Raw genomic sequence first — 22330 nt, 5'->3', positions numbered from 1 at the left:
GCCTTTTCTTCGAAGAAGAATCATCATCTCGGCCATTACTTTGGTAAAGACCCGAGGTGCCGTGGACAATCCAAACGGCAGCGTCTGAAACTGATAGTGACAGTTTTGTACGACGAACCTGAGGTACCCCTGGTGTGAGGGGTAAATTGGGACGTGGAGATACGCATCCTTGATGTCCAAGGATACCATAAAGTCCCCTTCTTCCAGGTTCGCTATCACCGCTCTGAGTGACTCCATCTTGAACTTGAACTTTTTTATGTACAGGTTCAGGGATTTCAGATTTAGAATAGGTCTTACCGAGCCGTCCGGCTTCGGTACCACAAATAGAGTGGAATAATACCCCTTTCCCTGTTGTAAAAGGGGTACTTTGACTATCACCTGCTGAGAGTACAGCTTGTGAATGGCTTCCAAGACCGTCACCCTGTCGGAGGGGGACGTTGGTAAAGCAGACTTCAGGAAACGGCGAGGTGGAGACGTCTCTAGTTCTAACCTGTACCCCTGAGATATTATCTGCAGGATCCAGGGATCTACCTGCGAGTGAGCCCACTGCGCGCTGAAATTCTTGAGACGACCCCCCACCGCCCCCGAGTCCGCTTGAGAAGCCCCAGCGTCATGCTGAGGCTTTTGTAGAAGCGGGGGAGGGCTTCTGTTCCTGGGAAGGAGCTGCCTGTTGCTGTCTCTTCCCCTTTCCTCTGCCTCGTGGCAGATATGAATATCCCTTTGCTCTCTTGTTTTTAAAGGAACGAAAGGGCTGCGGTTGAAAAGTCGGTGTCTTTTTCTGTTGGGGAGTGACTTGAGGTAAAAAGGTGGATTTCCCGGCTGTAGCCGTGGCCACCAAATCCGATAGACCGACTCCAAATAACTCCTCCCCTTTGTGAGAGGTGCGGTTGGGGGCCTGCGAGTGCGTGGTGCCTGCTGCCGTGCAGGTGTAGACTCTGTACTCACCAGGCGCCGCTCTCTCTCACCTTCAGGTACCGGAACCTTCAACGGACCTGGAATTCTTCAGTCGGATCCGGACACGGCGATTCCCTCTTGGAGCTGACCGTCGACCGAGCTGAGGAGAGAATGGTTTACATTAAAGGGGGTATCGACCCTTCTTCCGCTGGAACAGGGGATACCCCAGGGGTGGCTGCGACCTTCACCGGCTGGGTGAATGGTCATCACCGGCACAAAGCCTCAGCTACCCAGCTTTCACACACTCGCGCTTTCGCACGTAGTGTGATGAAAGGGATTCTCACGTCCGTGAGCAATCCTAACTCCGGCGCTCGGGGACAAACAAGGGACAGACGTACACGGATGCTACTCACCGTCACAAGTCTTGCACTCCGATCTTCTCCACTTACAGGTCCCTGTAAGGAGGCAAAGAAAAACAGCCGTGCAGGGCCTAACTCTGACCTAGTGTCACACCCTATACTATCTACAACAGCGGAGCCCTCAAACTAGCTCTGTGGGTGTGGTGCAACACAACTATGCACAACTTACACAACACATACACTTTGCCCTGCACGGTAACAACATATAACACACTATCGGAGTTACAACATAAAACGGTGCTGTCCCTTTATCTACCCGACCCAGAACACCCAGTAGTGGGGACCGCACAGCTCACCCACCTACCGTACTCTCAGGGTGGCCTGAGCCTAGCGCCCAGTACCACCTTTACTCACCTCAGGGAAACACTGCTTCGCTGGGCCTAGCGCCCCCTAACTGCCCACAGGCCGGAGGCCTGACTTTGCCCACGGGCCTAGCGCCCGCCTACTTGCCGCCCGTTGGGTGACCTGGGCCTTGTGCCCAGGGTCACCTTATCGTATCCCTGATTTGGCCACAAATACCCTAGGGCCTAACGCCCTCTATTAGCCACAGGCCTAGTGCCTAGATCGTTCCCCGGGCCTAGTGCCCGCCTAACTGGTGCCGCATGAGTGGGGTGGCTTGGGCCTAATGCCCAAACCACCTCATCAAATATTGGGGGCCCAAACTCCTAACTGCGCCCAGGCCTAGCGCCTGAATTGTGTCCTCGGGCCTAATGCCCGTCCCTGGTGGTCGAGGGAGGAAAAGGGGAGGGGGAGGATAGCCTCACTGAGGCCTTACCTAACCTGGGGGCCTCCACCGTCTTCTGCCGCTGACCCGTCCTGGCCAGCGGCGCCTCCGTCTCTTCCCTGCGTCCAGCCGCCGCTGGACATCTTCTTTCTGCAGGCCGACGTCTTCTGGCCTCTTCCGCGGCCTCAGGACCTCCTCTCCCCGCGGTCGTCGTCTTCTCCTCGGCGCCGGATCCTCTTCTGCGCTCCGGCGCGCCGACGACCTCCTCCGCTGCTCCCGGCCGTGTCTTCTCTTCTTCGCGCTCTTCTGCGCGCGCCCGGCGTCCCTCTCCTCTTCGCCGCTCTTCGGCGCGGCCTCCCCTTCTTGGTCCCGCCCGGCGTCTGACGTCAGACGCCGGGGGCGGGGCCTATGACGCGGGAGCGCCGATTGGCTCGCCGCGTCTCTCTACGATTGGCTGCCGCTCCGGGAGCCGCGATTGGCTCCCGGAGGGCGCCAACATTCAAATGCCCCCGCAGTCTCTGGTCCGGTGCAGGGAAAAGGGTAATCCCTGCACCGGACACCCGCCGCCGCCACACACTGACAGGCGCTGGGGACAGACAAGCTGTCCCCGCGCTGTCAGAGACATTGTCCCGCAGGGGACACAGGCGCTCTGGCTGCTGCAGCTGGAATGTGTCCTGTAAAACAGGACACATTCCCACATTTCCCCCCCCTTTTTCCTTTGTAGTCCCTACAAAGATCTCCACGGCGTCCATCGTCCGCGGGTCAGGGAATTCCAAGGTCCTTCCGGCGAGGGTGCATTCGGGGGCCCAGCCTGGACCAGCTGTGACCCCACATCCTTCCTCCTCCAGCTCCGGGTTCCTCTTGCGTCCTGACCTCCATCGGCGGATCCTCTGGGGGAGTGGCATCTCCTCACGGTCGCTTGACGTTGGCCACCAAGGGGAATCTTCTTCCACGGGGACAACAGTCACCCACTCTTGGCCTCCGATATCGTCTGTGGCTTCGTCCCTGTCTTCCGGGTGTGGTATCGACCACCACCCAACAGCGGAATCCTCCGGGGCATCCGTTTCCTCCCGGGCAACAGCCACCACATGTCGAATTTCCTCGTGGGGCATCTCCAAAGGTCCTGTGTCTTCCTCTGGAACGGGTCCTCCCACGGCATCACAGTCCTGTCCCCGTACGTCGGTCCATCTCGGCACTCCCGGCAGGTACTCTTGCTCCAGGACTATCTCCTCCTCTTCACGGAGGGCATTCAACTGGGAGCATGACTCCACCCGATCCTGCCAGTCACTCTCGTCGGCGCTTCCGACGCCAGAGTCGTCCTCCATCTGTTCTGGGAGGGATTCGTCGGCGGACAGCTCACCGTAGTCCGAGTCCTCCTCCGATACTTGGACTGGGGTATTACTTTCCTCCTCAGCGTACTTCTGCGCTTCCGCTGGCATCGTTACTTCCTCAGCGTACTCCTTCGCTTCCGCTGGCATCTCTTGGTACCCAGGACACTCCTGTTCCGCACGTCCTGGTCGTGTACGGTTCCATCGTGGAGAGATTCCAGACGTCTCAGTCACTGGGTCTTCACGCTTTTCTTCGCAGCGTGGTCTCTTCACCTCCCAGTAGTCCACCTCCGCCTCATGCGAGAAAGGATTCTGCCTTACTGGGGTCACTTTCTTGGGACAGAGTAGGTCCGCGGCATCTTCCCAAGGGCACTCACTGGCCGCATGTCCTGGTCGCCGACACTTCCAACAAGGGAGGGCCACTGCCACCTTCTCCAAGACGGGTTCCTGATCCACCTCCTTCACTGGGGAATCTTCACCCGTTGGTTCCGGCTCAGAGGAAATGGGCACCTGCGAACTAACTTCAAGCAAGGCCTTCCGCTCCATTTCCCTGGTTTCCTCCTCCCATCTCTGGGCGCGACCATCCGCAATCATCCGGTCTTCGTTCCACGGACAATCGGGAAGCGCATGTCCTCTCGCCTCGCAGAGCGCACACACAGGCTCTGCAGCCACTCGGTCCCAAAGCTGCTGACGAGCCTCCGTCAGCTGCTTCACCGTGGCCTCGTAGTCCGTCCGGTCTTCAGTCCATGGACATTCCAGGAGCCGATGTCGGGGATCTCCACAGTTTTCACACCAGGAATCAACCTCGTCTTCGCTCAACTCTTCGTCCCAAGGACAACTGTTGTGCTCATGCCCGTAGTTTCCGCAGAGCAAACACCAGGACTCCTTCTTCGCTTGGCCCTTCTGACGTCTTCGGTCCGCTTCCTGGACCACCTTCTTTGGGGACGTCTCTCGCCAAGTACACTCGTCGGCAAAGTGACCTGTTTGCCGACATTTCTTGCAGGGCGTCACAGCGGCCTTCTTGCGCCCCTTCTCCCGGCGCTCTTCTTTTTCACGCTGGACTGACCGCTGCACCATCTTCAGGATGTCTGCCCCAGACACCGTCACCCAGTCGCTCTGGTCCGCACACGTCCGGGGGTGAGTCTTCTCCGGAGCCGTCCGCAGGGAGGTCTTCTTGGTGGCGTTCCACATCGTGTCCGTGATCCGGTCTCTTTGATCCTGCCGACTACGCCAAGTGTGAGAGGTGCGGTTGGGGGCCTGCGAGTGCGTGGTGCCTGCTGCCGTGCAGGTGTAGACTCTGTACTCACCAGGCGCCGCTCTCTCTCACCTTCAGGTACCGGAACCTTCAACGGACCTGGAATTCTTCAGTCGGATCCGGACACGGCGATTCCCTCTTGGAGCTGACCGTCGACCGAGCTGAGGAGAGAATGGTTTACATTAAAGGGGGTATCGACCCTTCTTCCGCTGGAACAGGGGATACCCCAGGGGTGGCTGCGACCTTCACCGGCTGGGTGAATGGTCATCACCGGCACAAAGCCTCAGCTACCCAGCTTTCACACACTCGCGCTTTCGCACGTAGTGTGATGAAAGGGATTCTCACGTCCGTGAGCAATCCTAACTCCGGCGCTCGGGGACAAACAAGGGACAGACGTACACGGATGCTACTCACCGTCACAAGTCTTGCACTCCGATCTTCTCCACTTACAGGTCCCTGTAAGGAGGCAAAGAAAAACAGCCGTGCAGGGCCTAACTCTGACCTAGTGTCACACCCTATACTATCTACAACAGCGGAGCCCTCAAACTAGCTCTGTGGGTGTGGTGCAACACAACTATGCACAACTTACACAACACATACACTTTGCCCTGCACGGTAACAACATATAACACACTATCGGAGTTACAACATAAAACGGTGCTGTCCCTTTATCTACCCGACCCAGAACACCCAGTAGTGGGGACTGCACAGCTCACCCACCTACCGTACTCTCAGGGTGGCCTGAGCCTAGCGCCCAGTACCACCTTTACTCACCTCAGGGAAACACTGCTTCGCTGGGCCTAGCGCCCCCTAACTGCCCACAGGCCGGAGGCCTGACTTTGCCCACGGGCCTAGCGCCCGCCTACTTGCCGCCCGTTGGGTGACCTGGGCCTTGTGCCCAGGGTCACCTTATCGTATCCCTGATTTGGCCACAAATACCCTAGGGCCTAACGCCCTCTATTAGCCACAGGCCTAGTGCCTAGATCGTTCCCCGGGCCTAGTGCCCGCCTAACTGGTGCCGCATGAGTGGGGTGGCTTGGGCCTAATGCCCAAACCACCTCATCAAATATTGGGGGCCCAAACTCCTAACTGCGCCCAGGCCTAGCGCCTGAATTGTGTCCTCGGGCCTAATGCCCGTCCCTGGTGGTCGAGGGAGGAAAAGGGGAGGGGGAGGATAGCCTCACTGAGGCCTTACCTAACCTGGGGGCCTCCACCGTCTTCTGCCGCTGACCCGTCCTGGCCAGCGGCGCCTCCGTCTCTTCCCTGCGTCCAGCCGCCGCTGGACATCTTCTTTCTGCAGGCCGACGTCTTCTGGCCTCTTCCGCGGCCTCAGGACCTCCTCTCCCCGCGGTCGTCGTCTTCTCCTCGGCGCCGAATCCTCTTCTGCGCTCCGGCGCGCCGACGACCTCCTCCGCTGCTCCCGGCCGTGTCTTCTCTTCTTCGCGCTCTTCTGCGCGCGCCCGGCGTCCCTCTCCTCTTCGCCGCTCTTCGGCGCGGCCTCCCCTTCTTGGTCCCGCCCGGCGTCTGACGTCAGACGCCGGGGGCGGGGCCTATGACGCGGCGAGCGCCGATTGGCTCGCCGCGTCTCTCTACGATTGGCTGCCGCTCCGGGAGCCGCGATTGGCTCCCGGAGGGCGCCAACATTCAAATGCCCCCGCAGTCTCTGGTCCGGTGCAGGGAAAAGGGTAATCCCTGCACCGGACACCCGCCGCCGCCACACACTGACAGGCGCTGGGGACAGACAAGCTGTCCCCGCGCTGTCAGAGACATTGTCCCGCAGGGGACACAGGCGCTCTGGCTGCTGCAGCTGGAATGTGTCCTGTAAAACAGGACACATTCCCACACCTTTATACGGCAAAACTTCCATATGCCGTTTTGAGTCCGCATCGCCTGACCACTGTCGCGTCCATAAACTTCTTCTGGCCGAAATGGACATAGCACTTACCCGTGATGCCAGCGTGCAGATATCCCTCTGTGCATCACGCATATAAAGAAATGCATCCTTTATTTGCTCCAAAGACAGTAAAACATTGTCCCTATCCAGGGTATCAATATTTTCAATCAGGGACTCTGACCAAGCTACTCCAGCACTGCACATCCAGGCTGTCGCTATAGCTGGTCGTAGTATAACACCTGTATGTGTGTATATACTTTTTTGGATATTTTCCATCCTCCTATCTGCTGGATCTTTAAGTGCGGCCGTCTCAGGAGAGGGTAACGCCACTTGTTTTGATAAGCGTGTGAGCGCCTTGTCCACCCTAGGAGGTGTTTCCCAGCGCGCCCTAACCTCTGTCGGGAAAGGGTATAAAGCCAATAACTTCTTTGAAATTAGCATTTTTTTATCGGGGGCAACCCACGCTTCATCACACACCTCATTTAATTCTTCTGATTCAGGAAAAACTATAGGTAGTTTTTTCACACCCCACATAATACCCTGTTTAGTGGTACCTGTAGTATCAGCTATATGTAACGCCTCCTTCATTGCCAAAATCATATAACGTGTGGCCCTACTGGAAAATACGGTTGATTCGTCACCGTCACCACTGGAATCAGTGCCTGTGTCTGGGTCTGTGTCGACCGACTGAGGCAAAGGGCGTTTTACAGCCCCTGACGGTGTTTGAGGCGCCTGGACAGGCACTAATTGATTGTCCGGCCGTCTCATGTCGTCAAACGACTGCTTTAGCGTGTTGACACTATCCCGTAATTCCATAAATAAAGGCATCCATTCTGGTGTCGACCCCCTAGGAGGTGACATCCCCATATTTGGCAATTGCTCCGCCTCCACACCAATATCGTCCTCATACATGTCGACACACGCGTACCGACACACAGCAGACACACAGGGAATGCTCTAAACGAAGACAGGACCCCACTAGCCCTTTGGGGAGACAGAGGGAGAGTCTGCCAGCACACACCAAAAGCGCTATATATGACAGGGATAGCCTTATAATAAGTGCTCCCTATATAGCTGCTTTAAATATATATAATGCCACAATTTTGCCCCCCCTCTCTTGTTTTACCCTGTTTCTGTAGTGCAGTGCAGGGGAGAGACTGGGAGCCTTCCTGACCAGCGGAGCTGTGAGAGGAAAATGGCGCCGTGTGCTGAGGAGATAGGCCCCGCCCCTTTTTCGGCGGGCTCGTCTCCTGCTCTTCAATGGATTCAGGCAGGGGTTAAATATCTCCATATAGCCCCCGGAGGCTATATGTGAGGTATTTTATGCCTAAAAAAGGTTTCTCATTGCTGCCCAGGGCGCCCCCCCCCAGCGCCCTGCACCCTCAGTGACTGCCGTGTGAAGTGTGCTGGGAGCAATGGCGCACAGCTGCAGTGCTGTGCGCTACCTTAAGAAGACTGAGGAGTCTTCTGCCGCCGATTCTGGACCATCTTCTGTCTTCAGCATCTGCAAGGGGGCCGGCGGCGCGGCTCCGGTGACCCATCCAGGCTGTACCTGTGATCGTCCCTCTGGAGCTTGATGTCCAGTAGCCAAGAAGCCAATCCATCCTGCACGCAGGTGAGTTGACTCCTTCTCCCCTAAGTCCCTCGCTGCAGTGATCCTGTTGCCAGCAGGAATCACTGTAAAATAAAAAACCTAGCTAAACTTTTTCTAAGCAGCTCTTTAGGAGAGCCACCTAGATTGCACCCTTCTCGGCCGGGCACAAAAACCTAACTGAGGCTTGGAGGAGGGTCATAGGGGGAGGAGCCAGTACACACCACATGGTTAAAAGCTTTACTTTTTGTGCCCTGTCTCCTGCGGAGCCGCTATTCCCCATGGTCCTTTCAGGAACCCCAGCATCCACTAGGACGATAGAGAAATTAATAATCTGTTTCTTTTCCTTAAACATGTGTACCCTTGTGTCGGGGACCGAGGGTTCATCCACAATATGCAACACATCCCTTATTGCTACAATCATACACTGAATGGTTTTAGTCACCCTAGGGTGCAATTTTACTTCGTCATAGTCGACACTGGAATCAGAATCCGTGTCGGTAGTAGTGTCTTGTGTTAAGGGACGCTTTTGAGACCCCGACGGGCCCTGTGAGTCGGTCCAATCTGAGGATTGACCGCCTGATGTCCCCCCTAAACCAGCCTTATCAAGCCTTTTATGTAAAGATGCCACACTTGCATGCAACGTATGCCACATGTCCATCCAATCTGGAGTCGGCACAACCGACGGGGACACACCACTCATTTGCTCCACCTCCTCCTTGGAGAAGCCTTCCGCCTCAGACATGTCGACACACACGTACCGACACCCCACACACGCAGGGATTAACCTATAAGGGGACAAAACCTCAACCAGGTCCTAAGGAGAGACAGAGAAAGAGTATGCCAGCACACACCAGCGCTTAACAACACTGGAAGAAAATATATATATATATCCAGATAGCGCTTTTTTATATATATTATGTCAATTCCCACTCACTGCGTCGCCAAAGTGCCCCCCTCCTCTTTTTTTCAGCCTGTGTTCAGCAGGGGAGAGACCAGGGAGCCAGCGTTTTCTTTCTCATGCAGCTTCTGTGGAGAAAATGGCGCTGGTTAGTGCTGATGATCAAGCCCCGCCCACCCGACGGTGGGCTTCGGTCCCAGTGATTTTTCAATAAAATGGCGGGGGATCAGCGATTTACTGCCTCCGCAGTCTAATGCCACTGTATTTGTGACAAAATGTGAGGTTTATTGCTGCCCAGGGCGCCCCCCCCTGCGCCCTGCACCCTTCAGTGCTGCTCTGTGTGTGTGTGTCTGGGAGCAATGTAAGCTGCGCGCCTTACCTCATGAAGATCTGATGTCTTCTGCCCCCTAAGATGTCTTCTGTCTTCTCTATCCGCTTCTACCTTCGGCATCTGTGAGGAGGACGGCGGCGCGGCTCCGGGACGAACCCCAGGTGAGACCTGTGTTTTCCGACTCCCTCTGGAGCTAATGGTGTCCAGTAGCCTTAGAAGCAGTGCCCAACTTGACAAGCCTGCTCTGCTTCTCTCTCCTCAGTCCCACGATGCAGGGAGCCTGTTGCCAACAGGACTCCCTGAAAATAAAAAACCTAACAAAATTATTTTTCCACAGAAAACTCTGGAGAGCTCTCTGTAGTGCACCCACCTCCTCTGGGCACAAGATCTAACTGAGGTCTGGAGGAGGGGCATAGAGGGAGGAGCCAGTGCACACCCATAGTCAAAGTTCTTTTTAGGTGCCCTATCTCCTGCCGGAGCACGTCTATACCCCCCATGGTCCTTACGGAGTCCCCAGCATCCTCTAGGACGTAAGAGAAAAGAGTATATTTTCAATGGTGTTCGGCAGACTGGGAGTACTTTTGGTGGTAGTGAGTCTGTAGTGGTTACCATGAATGGGGTTTGGGGCAGCGGAGGTGAAATCAGGGCCTTGGCGCTGTGAGGACATCACACAGTGGGTGACATATGATATCCATTGGTAGAGGCCTCACAGTGAAGTGAGGCCCTCGTAGCAGCAGTGCTGATAGGGATGTTGGGAATATTTCAAACTCAATCAGCAATCTAGTCAATGTACTGTGACTGGGTTTCGGGACTGGTAGATGACAGCGATGCAGACGTAAAGGACAGCCAAATGGAAGAAGGTGAGGTGAAGGTGAGGGAGGGTTTCATGGAAATGTCAGGTGTCAATAAAAGCCAGGAGACTGAAGGAGCAAGCTAGGAAAAGGCCATTGATGGATAATTATTGCATTTAGAGCGAGTGTTCCAGAGTGCACAAGAGGAGAGTCTCGCAAGAGAAGGGAAGAAAATGTGATTGCAGATGTGAGGTGGGTGGGATTTTTTTATTTATTTCCCAGAGGGAAGAACAAAAGATGATAGTGGGTATGTAATGTGGCACAAGGTGAAGTCACTAGCCACCAGGAGAAGGAGAATGATGAGATAGAGAATGAGGGTAGGTGATGGGGTAGAATCAGTGAGGGTAAAAGTTATATATATTGACGCTGGAACAAAGGAACGGAGAGTACTTGAGGGGGGTGGGGGGAGGTACTGAATGGATCAGGGTAACTGAATAACAGGCAGGGGAGGGTAAGACCAGTCTGTGGTACAGGTTACCCATTACGATGGACAGAGTTCAAGCAACTGCCGCACATAGGGTGGTTCTATACAAGAGCAGGTGCCTAAGTAGCAGGTATGTGGTTTGCAGGAGATAACAATTAGTTTTACATAGTTAATGGTAAGAGTCACAGTGAAGTTGCTGGAGGGTTGACAGATTAGAGGCTTTATTGATTTCGGAGGTGAGTTGCAGGATGATTGATTGGAACAGTAGTGGATGGTTAAGGGAAGTTTGTTAAACGGTAGGAGATAGTGGTGACAGGAACTGGATTGTGACTTCAGTGATCATTAGGTAGTGGTTGTCTTGGTGGTGAAGTCCGGGGGGGGCTATACTGCTGGTACAGTGTGTGATAATCAGGGGTCAGTTATAAGGGTAGAGTTACCAACAGGGGCTTGCTGGCAACTTCCATCCTGGGGGGCAAAGACAAGCAAGTGGCCCCAGATTTTCTATCAGTAAATTGCGTTGAAAAAATTAGGGGAACTAAAATCTCGCAGGAAAGGTTTATCTAATGTGGGACTGCTGAAATCGGAGAAGCCTTGACGCGGCCAGCAGCTAAACATGTCTTTGCAAACGCATGTGACCAATTTCTCTGAAATTCTATTACCAGATAGGTTCAGGTATTGTCATAGGTAATTTCAGTGTGCTGGGGGGATACCAGGGAGGGAAAAAAGCACGGGGGGTCTCTGTCTGCTGTGGTTTAAGTAGTAATTTAAATATATAAAAAAAACTGTTACTGTATGTCAAAGAGCCATAAACAAATACAAAACCTGCTGGCACCAACTGACAAAGAAAGCAGTGACTATTCTAGTGCCCCATATAGAGAGCATAACAGTTACATGCAATAAACACATTTAAAGTCAGACTCCAAATGTGACCACCTCTGCTTGCTCATTAAAAATCATATGCCAGATCTAACCCCTTTGTTTAAAATCAAAGCCCAGACTTTACCAATCCTCCCTATTAAAAATCATACCTCAGATATGAACGCGGTGGGGAATCACGTGTCCGCGGCTGTCACCGACAGTCAAAGTCGGAACGCAGCTGCGGCTACAGCAGCTCATTCACTGGACCACCAGGGCCCCTTTGCAGTATTGTGAGAGTGGCGGTGCAGTGTAGTGCCTGCTGCCGTGCAGGTGTAGACTCACTTCTTACCAGGCGCCGCACCCTCTCACCTTCAGGTCGTGGAAACTCCGCCAGACCTAGAACTCCAAATGGATCCGGACACGACGACCTAGGGGGAAGGAGATTATTGAGTGCTGTTCCTCCTAACTGCGGACCGAAACGCCCTCAAACTAGCTCAGGTGTATGTGGTGCAACACTAACTCTATGCACAAACTTTAAACAAACTTTGCCCTGCACGGAAACAACACACATCACAGTAACAGTACGGTGCAAGAATATACAACGGCGATGTCCCTTTTGATTACCTATCTGCTTTACTGTTACAACTACGTGTGTGGAGCTGGACCGCTCTTCCACACAGGGGAAAACTACCTAAGATTACCGGGAAGTGGGCGCCACACAGCCTACCCACCTTCCCCTACATTAACTTACATGGGGCCCAGGCCAAGCGGGCCTGCCTACCTGTACACAATGGAGTGGCCTGGGCCTAGTGCCCAGTACCACCTTTATTCACCTTTGGGGGGGGGAACACACTACCTATACTGGGCTTAGTGCCCCCTAGCTATCCTCCTAGGTCTGAGGCCTGCAAGTTTCCCACGGGCCTAGTGCCCGCCTAACATGACAGGTTGGGTGACCTGGGCCTAACGCCCAGGGTCACCTTATATTTCTGACAGGGGCCACAATTTAACTAGGGCCTAATGCCATCTACCGTGGCCACGGGCCTAATGCCTGAAATTGCCCCACGCGCCTATTGCTCACCTACTGCACCACAGGCCGGTGGCCTGACTGTCCCCTCGGACCTAATGCCCGTTCCCTGGTGGCCTAGGGAGGAGGGGGGGTGGGAGGGGTGACAGACGCCCTCAATGACAGCCTACCTGTATGGATGGGAGAGGCACCAGGGGGGAGCTTCGTCAGCTTTTTTCCTTTCCACCCCAGGTGGCCTCTCCGGTCCTCCTCTCGGTCTGCTGCCACTGGCCCGTCCTGCCGCCGCTGGACATCTTCTTTCTGGAGCCCAGCATCTTCTGGCCTCTTCCGCGGCCTCAGGAACTCCTTCCACGGCGTCCTCTTCTTCCCGGCGCCACCCGACTCTTCACCGCTCTTCAGCACGGTCTGATTCTTCTGCAGGGACCCGGCGGCGACTGACGTCAGAGACCGGGAGTGGGGCCTATGATGCGGTAAGCGCCGATTGGCCTGCCGCGGCCGCCCATCATTGGCCGGAGCTCTGTAAGATGTGATTGGCTCGCGGATGGCGCCGGATTTGAAATGCCGCCGGCGGCGCTTCCGATTGACTGCCAAAACGGCACCAAGTTTGAAGCGTCGCTTGTGTACAATCAGCGCTGGGGACAGACAAGCAGCCCCAGCGCTGATGGCCACTCTGTCTTGCAGGGGACACAGATCCTCTGCAAGCTGCTACTCGTCCGGCACTGGGAGCGGGCACACCGCCCCAGCGCCGGAACACACTTCCACAGTATGAGGCGGCGGCCCACAATAGTCAACGATAGAGCGGCCTGCCCCCATAGCCAGCCCACCACTGGTTACCAACAGGAATGAGCAGGCCCTCTTACCCAAGGGCGAATTTAGGGGTGAGGCCGCCCCTAGGCGCAATAGTAATGGCCACCACCTGCCTGCCTAATTTTATTATTTTTATTGTTTGGTTATAAGTCCTCATTGATGATAGCCATTTAATAGAATAATAACGAAAAAGCCACTATATATATATATATATATATATATATATATATATATATTTTATATTTTTTATTATGTGCACATATTTACTAAGTAGGACAGTTTACAGGGGCAGTATGTGCAGGGTATGGGTCATTAGGTCGACCACTATTGGTCGACATGCATTAGGTCATTATGGTCACTAGGTCGACATGTACTAGGTCGACATGGAAAAAGGTCGACATGAGTCTTTTGACTTTTTTTGGTGTTGTTTTCTTCGTAATGTGACGGGGAACCCCAATTAGTGCACAGTGTCCCCTCACCATGCTTCGGGCTCAGCACAGGATACCGTTCCCAATCGTAGTCCACATGGATCGTAAGTATGAAAAAGTTCCAAAAATGAAAAAAAAGTTGAAAAACTCATGTCAACCATTTTCCATGTCGGCGTAGCACACGTCGACATAATGACCATGTTGACCTAATGCATGTCGACCAATACCCATTTACACTCCATTCAAGATGGCATATGATATAGTACAGTAGGAATATTTTGCAGTTACTGGTACTTTTTGGGCTGAAAGCACCAACACAAGAATCCCAGTTCTGTCCCCAAACAAGTGCTGCCCCTAGGCACTTGCCTAATGGGAATTTGCCACTGCTCTTATCCTCGTTTATTATTGTTTTGTTCTCAATTGTAAAGCGTAATGAATGGAGTATGCTGCTGCTCTATAAGTATAGTAGTTATCATCCCAATAAAATTACGGAACAACATAACAGTAATGTCAGCGACGGCAAGTATTTGTGCCCAAACGGAGCAACAGTTGAATTGCTTTGTCGGGCACCATCTAGTGGCCACCAGCGTGAACAGCACTTGAATCCCCCCATAGAGGTGAGGAGCAGCATTAGCCTTTTATTATATAGGATGTTAACAAATAAAAGCTACTGCCTTGTAGAGGGACTGTAGGCTGGAACAGTGAAGATGTTCTCTCGGCAGAGATCGGTACAGTACACGTGCATCTTAGGCCTGCTATGCCGCACAACAGTGCACATTGCTGGCTGATATACATATTCCAGTGCTATGTTTTATACGGGTGTGGTTCATTAGGTTGACATGAGTTAGGTCGATATACATTGGGTCGACATACATTAGGTCAATATGATCACTAGGTCGATATGTGCTAGGTCGACATGGAAAAAGGTTGACATGAGGTTTTTTACTTTTTTTTGGTGTCGTTTTCTTCGAAAAGTGATGGGGAACCCCAATTAGTGCATCTTAACCCCTCGTATGGCTCGCTTTGCTCGCCATGCTTCGGGCACGGTGCCTCGCTCTGATACCGCTGTGCTCGGCAGAGGTTACCGTTCCCACTAGTAGTCCACGTGGATCGTTAAGTATGAAAAAGGTAAAAAAATGAAAAAAAATTTGTAAAAAACTCATGTCGACCTTTTCCCATGTCGGCCTAATGACCACGTCGACCTAGTGATTATGTCAACCAAACGTGGTTGACCCAATGTATGTTGACCTAATGACCGCCATTCGTTTTATACACACAGAGAGACAGTGTACAGGGCAATGCATGTAACTGGGCTATATACTTTTGTACCTCTATATACACATGTACACTGCTCAAAAAAATAAAGGGAACACTTAAACAACACAATGTAACTCCGAGTCAATCACACTTCTGTGAAATCAAACTGTCCACTTAGGAAGCAACACTGATTGACAATCAATTTCACATACTGTTGTGCAAACGGAATAGACAACAGGTGAAAATTATAGGCAATTAGCAAGACACCCCCAATAAAGGAGTAGTTCTGCAGGTGGTGACCACAGATCACTTCTCAGCTCCTATGCTTTCTGGCTGATGTTTTGGTCACTTTTGAAAGCTGGCGGTGCTTTCACTCTAGTGGTAGCATGAGACGGAGTCTACAACCCACACAAGTGGCTCAGGTAGTGCAGCTCATCCAGGATGGCACATCAATGCGAGCAGTGGCAAGAAGGTTTGCTGTGTCTGTCAGCGTAGTGTCCAGAGCATGGAGGCGCTACCAGGAGACAGGCCAGTACATCAGGAGACGTGGAGGAGGCCGTAGGAGGGCAACAACCCAGCAGCAGGACCGCTACCTCCGCCTTTGTGCAAGGAGGAACAGGAGGAGCACTGCCAGAGCCCTGCAAAATGACCTCCAGCAAGCCACAAATGTGCATGTGTCTACTCAAACGATCAGAAACAGACTCCATGAGGGTGGTATGAGGGCCCGACGTCCACAGGTGGGGGTTGTGCTTACAGCCCAACACCGTGCAGGACGTTTGGCATTTGCCAGAGAACACCAAGATTGGCAAATTCGCCACTGGTTCCCTGTGCTCTTCACAGATTAAAGCAGGTTCTCACTGAGCACATGTGACAGAGTCTGGAGACGCCAAGGAGAACGTTCTGCTGCCTGCAACATCCTCCAGCATGACCGGTTTGGCAGTGGGTCAGTAATGGTGTGGGGTGACATTTCTTTGGGGGGCCGCACAGCCCTCCATGTGCTCGCCAGAGGTAGCCTGACTGCCATTAGGTACCGAGATGAGATCATCAGACCCCTTGTGAGACCATATGCTGGTGCGGTTGGCCCTGGGTTCCTCCTAATGCAAGACAATGCTAGATCTCATGTGGCTGGAGTGTGTCAGCAGTTCCTGCAAGACGAAGGCATTGATGCTATGGACTGGCCCGCCCATTCCCCAGACCTGAATCCAAGTGAGCACATCTGGGACATCATGTCTCGCTCCATCCACCAATGCCACGTTGCACCACAGACTGTCCAGGAGTTGGCGGATGCAGTGCCGTAACTAGGTGTGTGCCAGCCCTGCCTGGCACACAGCGCATGTGCACTGTGGGCGCAGGACCGTTGGCAACACCTGCAGGTCCGCAGCGCCGCACGGATACTTACACAGCGCTGCAGGTTGTGTGCCTCCCTGGCTCCCCATCGCACCCGCAGCTCCTTCTCCTGCGTGTCCCGATCACTGCTGGCCACAGTGGTCAGGCAGCACGTGGCATCACACCAGCACGACACTGCTTCCATTTTGGCCGGAGAAGAGAGGCACCGTCCCTGCTCCTCTGTGCCGCTGACAGCCCCGCTCTTCAGTGCTGCTGACAGTCCTGCTCTTCTGCGCAGCTGACAGTCCCGCTCCTCTGCGCCGCTGACAGTCCCGCTCCTCTGCGCCGCTGACAGTCCCGCTCCTCTGCGCCGCTGACAGTCCCGCTCCTCTGCGCCGCTGACAGTCCCGCTCCTCTGCGCCGCTGACAGTCCCGCTCCTCTGCGCCGCTGACAGTCCCGCTCCTCTGCGCCGCTGAAAGGGGCTGTGCTGCGCCTGTGGTGAGCCGAGGGCTGCGCTCCCCTTGTCAAATCCAGCACAGCACAAGATGCTGTGGACTGAGAGGGGAGGTTGCTGCCATTGAGAACGGCTGCTGATGATATTCCAGCGGCAGGTGAGTGGAAGTGTTATGGGAGGTCTAATCTCCCCCTTGTGCAGTGTGTGTAACCCTATGCAGTGCAGTGTAACTGTGTGTGTGTAGCAGTGCAGCATAACCCTGTGTGTGTGCTGGAGCTTTGCAGTGTAACTGTGTGTGTGTGTGTGTGTGTACTAGAACATTGCAGTGTACCCTGGTGTATGTGTGTTCTGTACAATGGGTTACACTGTACTGTTCCAGATGTGTCCCGTTACAGTTTTGGGACTCTACCTGGTGCAGTGTGTAAAGAAGGACTCTACCTGGAGTAATGTGTGTAAGTGGCGCTGTGCGGCATAATTTGAATAATGGAGACTACTGTACAACGTAATATGAATTGGTATTATTTGTGGTCACGCCCCTTCCCTATGAAGCTTGGCCCCTATTTTTTTGTTGCGCGCCTACGGCAATCACTGGCCCTATTTTAAATATGGGGGGCCGCCAATGCTGATTATTGCACACAGCGCTAAAATGTCTAGTTACGGCACTGGGCGGATGCTTTAGTCCAGGTCTGGGAGGAGATTCCTCAGGAGACCATCCACCACCTCATCAGGAGCATGCCCAGGCATTGTAGGGAGGTCATACAGGCACGTGGAGGCCACACACACTACTGAGCCTCATTTTGACTTGTTTTAAGGACATTACATCAAAGTTGGATCAGCCTGTAGTGTGTTTTTCCACTTTAATTTTGAGTGTGACTCCAAATCCAGACCTCCATGGGTTAATAAATTTGATTTCCATTGATAATTTTATTTCCATTGATAATATTTCATTCATTCAGATCTAGGATGTGTTGTTTAAGTGTTCCCTTTATTTTTTTGAGCAGTGTATAAAATGGTGTCTTATAATGACAGAACTCCCACTGACATGACTGAACACACTAAGGGGGTAATTCCAAGTTGATCGCAGCAGGAATTCTGTTAGCAATTGGACAAAACCATGTGCACTGCAGGGAAGGCAGATATAACATGTGCAGAGAGAGTTAGATTTGGGTGTGGAGTGTTCAATCTGCAATCTAATTTGCAGTGTAAAAATAAAGCAGCCAGTATTTACCGTGAACAGAAATAAAATAACCCACCCAAATCTAACTCTCTCTGCAAATGTTATATCTGCCCCCCCCCCCCTGCAGTGCACATGGTTTTGCCCAACTGCTAAAAAATTTCCTGCTGCGATCAACTTGGAATTACCCCCTAAATCACATGACTGTGCATTATTTCCCAACAATCGCACACCTCCCGGCGTCTACACATAGAACTATTCTGTCATATCAGGGGCTATATTATATGATAACTATACCACTCTTAGGTGTTCGGGGGTGCTCTGATATACGCATCATGCCTGGGGTAGATGAATGCACACTAAGGTGAGCACATATCAGAATGCCACTGCACACCCACGAGTGGCATATCTATTACATATACAACACACACAGAGGACAGTGGGCCCGATTCAGACCTGATCACTGCTATGCGTTTTCACACACTGGGCAATTATCGATAGACTGTGCATGCATATGCACCGCAATGGGCACGCGCATCGCCAAACAACAACGGTCAGCGACAGGTTGGTGCGAAAATTCCAATCGCACAGCCATTCGCATGCTGATTGACAGGAAGAGGACGTTTCTGGGTGGCAACTGAGGGTTTACAGGGAGTGTCAGGGAAAACGCAGGCGTTCCCATGCGTTTTCAGGGAGGGTGTGTGACGTCAGTTCCAGGCCCCGATCAGCCTGTTCTCATCGCACTGTGGGAGTAAGTCCTGGGCTGCGCAGAGAATGCACACACTGGTAAAAACCATTGACTGGTGAGTGAGGTGCGCTGACTGAGGGACATTTGTAGCACACTATCCAATCGCAGGACAGCAAAATTAGCAGTACAGTGATCAGGTCTGAAGTAGGCCCTGTGTACAGCTACTCTATAAACACACACAGAGAAATGGTACAGGACAAAGCATATAGCTGCACTGTACACTATAGTGATTCTATATACACATATATTCAACACAGAGACAGAAGAGCAGAGTGCACAAGGCAATGCATATAGCTAAGCTGTGCACACCTCTGTACCCCTAGCTACACATGCATACTCCACACAGATGGACAGTGTATTATAGATGGGCTTGTACACACACACACACTACTGTGTCAGTTACACACACTGACACACTAAAAAGCCATAGCCTTGTGTGCGCACCACAACATGAGGAGTCTGGTGTAAGCAGCATCAGTCCTCCTGTTCCCATCCACTGGGCTGTGGCTGCGGCCAATCAACGTGCACAGATGGGCGGAAGTGGGTGGGACCAGCGAGTTGGGCCCCGCCCAGGTGACGATATGTGACGTCACATCTCTTGTACAGATACGAGTGTGCGTGAGCGCTGTGGGGCCCCGAGTTGTGGGGTCATGTGACCCGGGACAGGGTGAGAGATACCGGGCAGGGGTAGGTGTTAAATGTCGTTATCTGTGATCCTCCCGTGTGTGCCTCTGGCCTTCCGGTTGTTGTTATTATTATTATATGTGTGACAGGCACGCCTCTTCCCCTGTCTGCGTGTATTATATTACAGTGTGCTCTCCAACCTGCTTCTCATCATAGCTCCTCATTTACATGCACTACATTATGCGTTTTTATTTTATTTATTATATATATATATATATATATATATATATATATATATATATATATATATATATATATATATATATATATAGTCCTGATCTACATGTATTATACTCTCGTTATACCTTCTCATTATAACTCCCCATTTACATGTAATACTTTACATTATGCTTTTATCATTATATCTCCTTATATATATGTATTATGTTCTATTATGCTCTTAAACCATCTCGTTCTATTTCCTCTCAAGTGTCGTATCCCCTTATCTACATGTATTATCTTCCCTATATGTTTTAAAGTGTTAAATTATATTTTATCTTCTCACTTTATCTTCTCATTTACATGCCATTATATCCCCTATTTACATGTATTATCTTATGTAGATGTCTTACAGTGTTACATTGTCCTATTAAACTTTGTTTATCCCCTCATTTACGCGTATCCTTATATCTCCAATCTACATGTATTATCTCATGGGGTTCAGTATGATTTCCCGACATCCTGACAGCCCCCTCTAAAGTACTTTTAACCCTCCCCCTGCCCCCTATCCTAGCCCTCCCTTGTGGGTGCCTAACCCTAGCCCTCCCTTCCCCACTGCCTACACCTAACCTTTAATAATAATAATAATAATAATAATAATAATAATGTTATTTATATAGCGCTCTTTCTCCAATAGGACTCAAGGCGCTTAACAGATACATAGCATAATATAGTACAGAAAATAATGAAGTACATTTTCATAAAATACAGAAACCCTAACCTCCCCTTCTGTGTGTCTAACCCTATCCCTCCCTCCCCGGTTCCTAACCCTAACCTTCCCGGCCCTGCACCCTAACTCTGATCCCCTTCTCCTGCCTGAACATAACTCCCGTGCAGTTTCTGTATCTAGACGGAGAGATTGCGGCACCCTTCGGGATCCCAGCGTCGGTATATCGACCGCCGGGATCCCCTCTGTTGGGAAGATAACTGCTTCCACTATACACTACCAGCAATGGGGAAGTAAGTAAAGCAAAAATAAAACAAGTAACTGTGTCTAGAAAGAGACTGGATCACGCTTCCAGCAAGTGTTCATTGTTATTTATCACCAGTTATTTATATAGTGCACACATATTGCGCAGAGCTTTACAGAGAATATTTGACCATGCATATCAGTCCCTGCCCCAGTGGAGCTTACAATCTATATTCCCTACCACATGTACATGCACACACATTCACACTAGGATTAATTTTGTTGGGAGCCAATTAACCTATCAGTATATTTATGGAATGTGGGAGGAAACCCATGCAAGTACAGGGAGAATATACAAACCCCACACAGGGCCATGGTAGGAATCGAACCCATAACCTCAGTGCTGTGAGGCAGTAATGCTAACCATTACACCATCCGTACTGCCCATGTTCATTTGCTTGTCTGCGGCTCTAGGTCCTGTCCCCCTGCAACCTGCTTACCTTGTGAATTCTTCTAGCTTTTACCTGCATTTCTACTGGAATTTATGTTTTCAGATTGGATCTCCCAACAATGAAACCCATATATGAGGAATACAGCTTGATATTGTGTTTAGGGGGGTACACACAGAGAGATCCGTGTTTAAAATCGAAGCAATCTGACTAGATTGCTTAGATTTTAAGCACGGATCTGTCGTGTGTATGCCCCCCAGTGATAGCGATGTGCTGTGCTGAGCGGGGGTGGGGGGGGGGGGGGGGGAGAGATGTGCGCTGAGCGTTCTGTGTTAAGATCGCTCAGCACACATCTCTCCCGTCAGTACCCCCCTTTACTGATGTCTATCTCTGTCCGGCAGTATTGTCCCTGAAGAAAACACTACGGGGGGAATTCAAATGTTTGAAAAGTCTGTTGGGTGTCTGTGTTTTTTCCTGTCTATTAGATAGGAAAAAACAGACACCAAACTGACTTTTTAAACATTTGAATTCCCCCCAACGAGTGCTATCTTTTATAAATACATTGCTGCATTCTCTGTATGTAGAAAGGGATATGATGACACATGTAAATGAGAAGGTATAAGGTACAGGGTATAGGAGGACCATGTAACACTAGAGAATGTGCAGGTGGGATAATAATATATGTATCTTACCATAATTATTTTAGAATTTTGACCTGAACACACCCTCTCCCTCTCCTGCTTTCTCTCTATCTCTCTCATTACCATTTTATCTCTCCGCTCTTATGCCATTCCAAGCTAGGCCTACTTGAGAAACTTGCCTACATCTGCCTTACGCACATTGAGCCACACCAGTGAGGCTTACGTTCTCAACACTCCACAGAGACAGCACTGGCAAATGTAGTGAATGATCTAGACATTGCGAAGTCTAAAGGTCATTACTCACTTCTTACTCTTCTAGATTTCTCTGCTACTTTTGATGCTGTTGACCACTATTCTCATACAAACACTACAATTCCTAGGTCTTCAGGATACAGCCCTATCTAGGGATGGCCATTGACCATCGATGATTCGAAATCATTGATGGTCTATGGCCGATGTTGAATACGTTAGCCATCGATGAGGGAGAAGCAGATGGTTTCCTGCCATCGATGGTAAAGTACAACCATATAGGTATTTTTTTTATCTACAATGTGTTAGAACATGGAGCATAGCTCCGACACCCGCTCAGCCCTGTCCCCAGTCACTGATTGGCCCATATCCCACTCCATTGGAACGCAGGGATGACCATCAGTGGGTGAAGGGTGAACCATCGATGGTTCCCTAGCAGATGGTTTTATTCCATCAATGTCAGCCATCAATGGTACCATCTATGGGGAC

At 51.6% G+C, this 22330-nt stretch overlaps 1 protein-coding gene across 2 annotated transcripts in view; it reads left to right on the top strand.

Annotated features, from left to right (window-relative positions):
• The first annotated feature begins 19261 nt into the window (after positions 1 to 19261).
• Positions 19262 to 22330, top strand: part of TYK2 (tyrosine kinase 2) — a 132088-nt gene continuing 129019 nt past the window's right edge. Inside the window, exon 1 of one of the 2 annotated variants that reach the window (XM_063931366.1) lies at positions 19262 to 19356. The gene's annotated coding sequence lies outside the window, so the exon portion shown is untranslated. Of the gene's footprint in view, positions 19377 to 22330 lie in introns of both variants that reach the window. The other variant, XM_063931365.1, reaches the window with a different exon arrangement.

This window comes from Pseudophryne corroboree, chromosome 6 (assembly GCF_028390025.1).
Source record: "Pseudophryne corroboree isolate aPseCor3 chromosome 6, aPseCor3.hap2, whole genome shotgun sequence".
NCBI classification, from domain to species: domain Eukaryota; kingdom Metazoa; phylum Chordata; class Amphibia; order Anura; family Myobatrachidae; genus Pseudophryne; species Pseudophryne corroboree.
The sequence above is the reverse complement of the archived record's forward strand: the minus strand, read 5'-3'. Positions and strand labels throughout refer to the sequence as shown.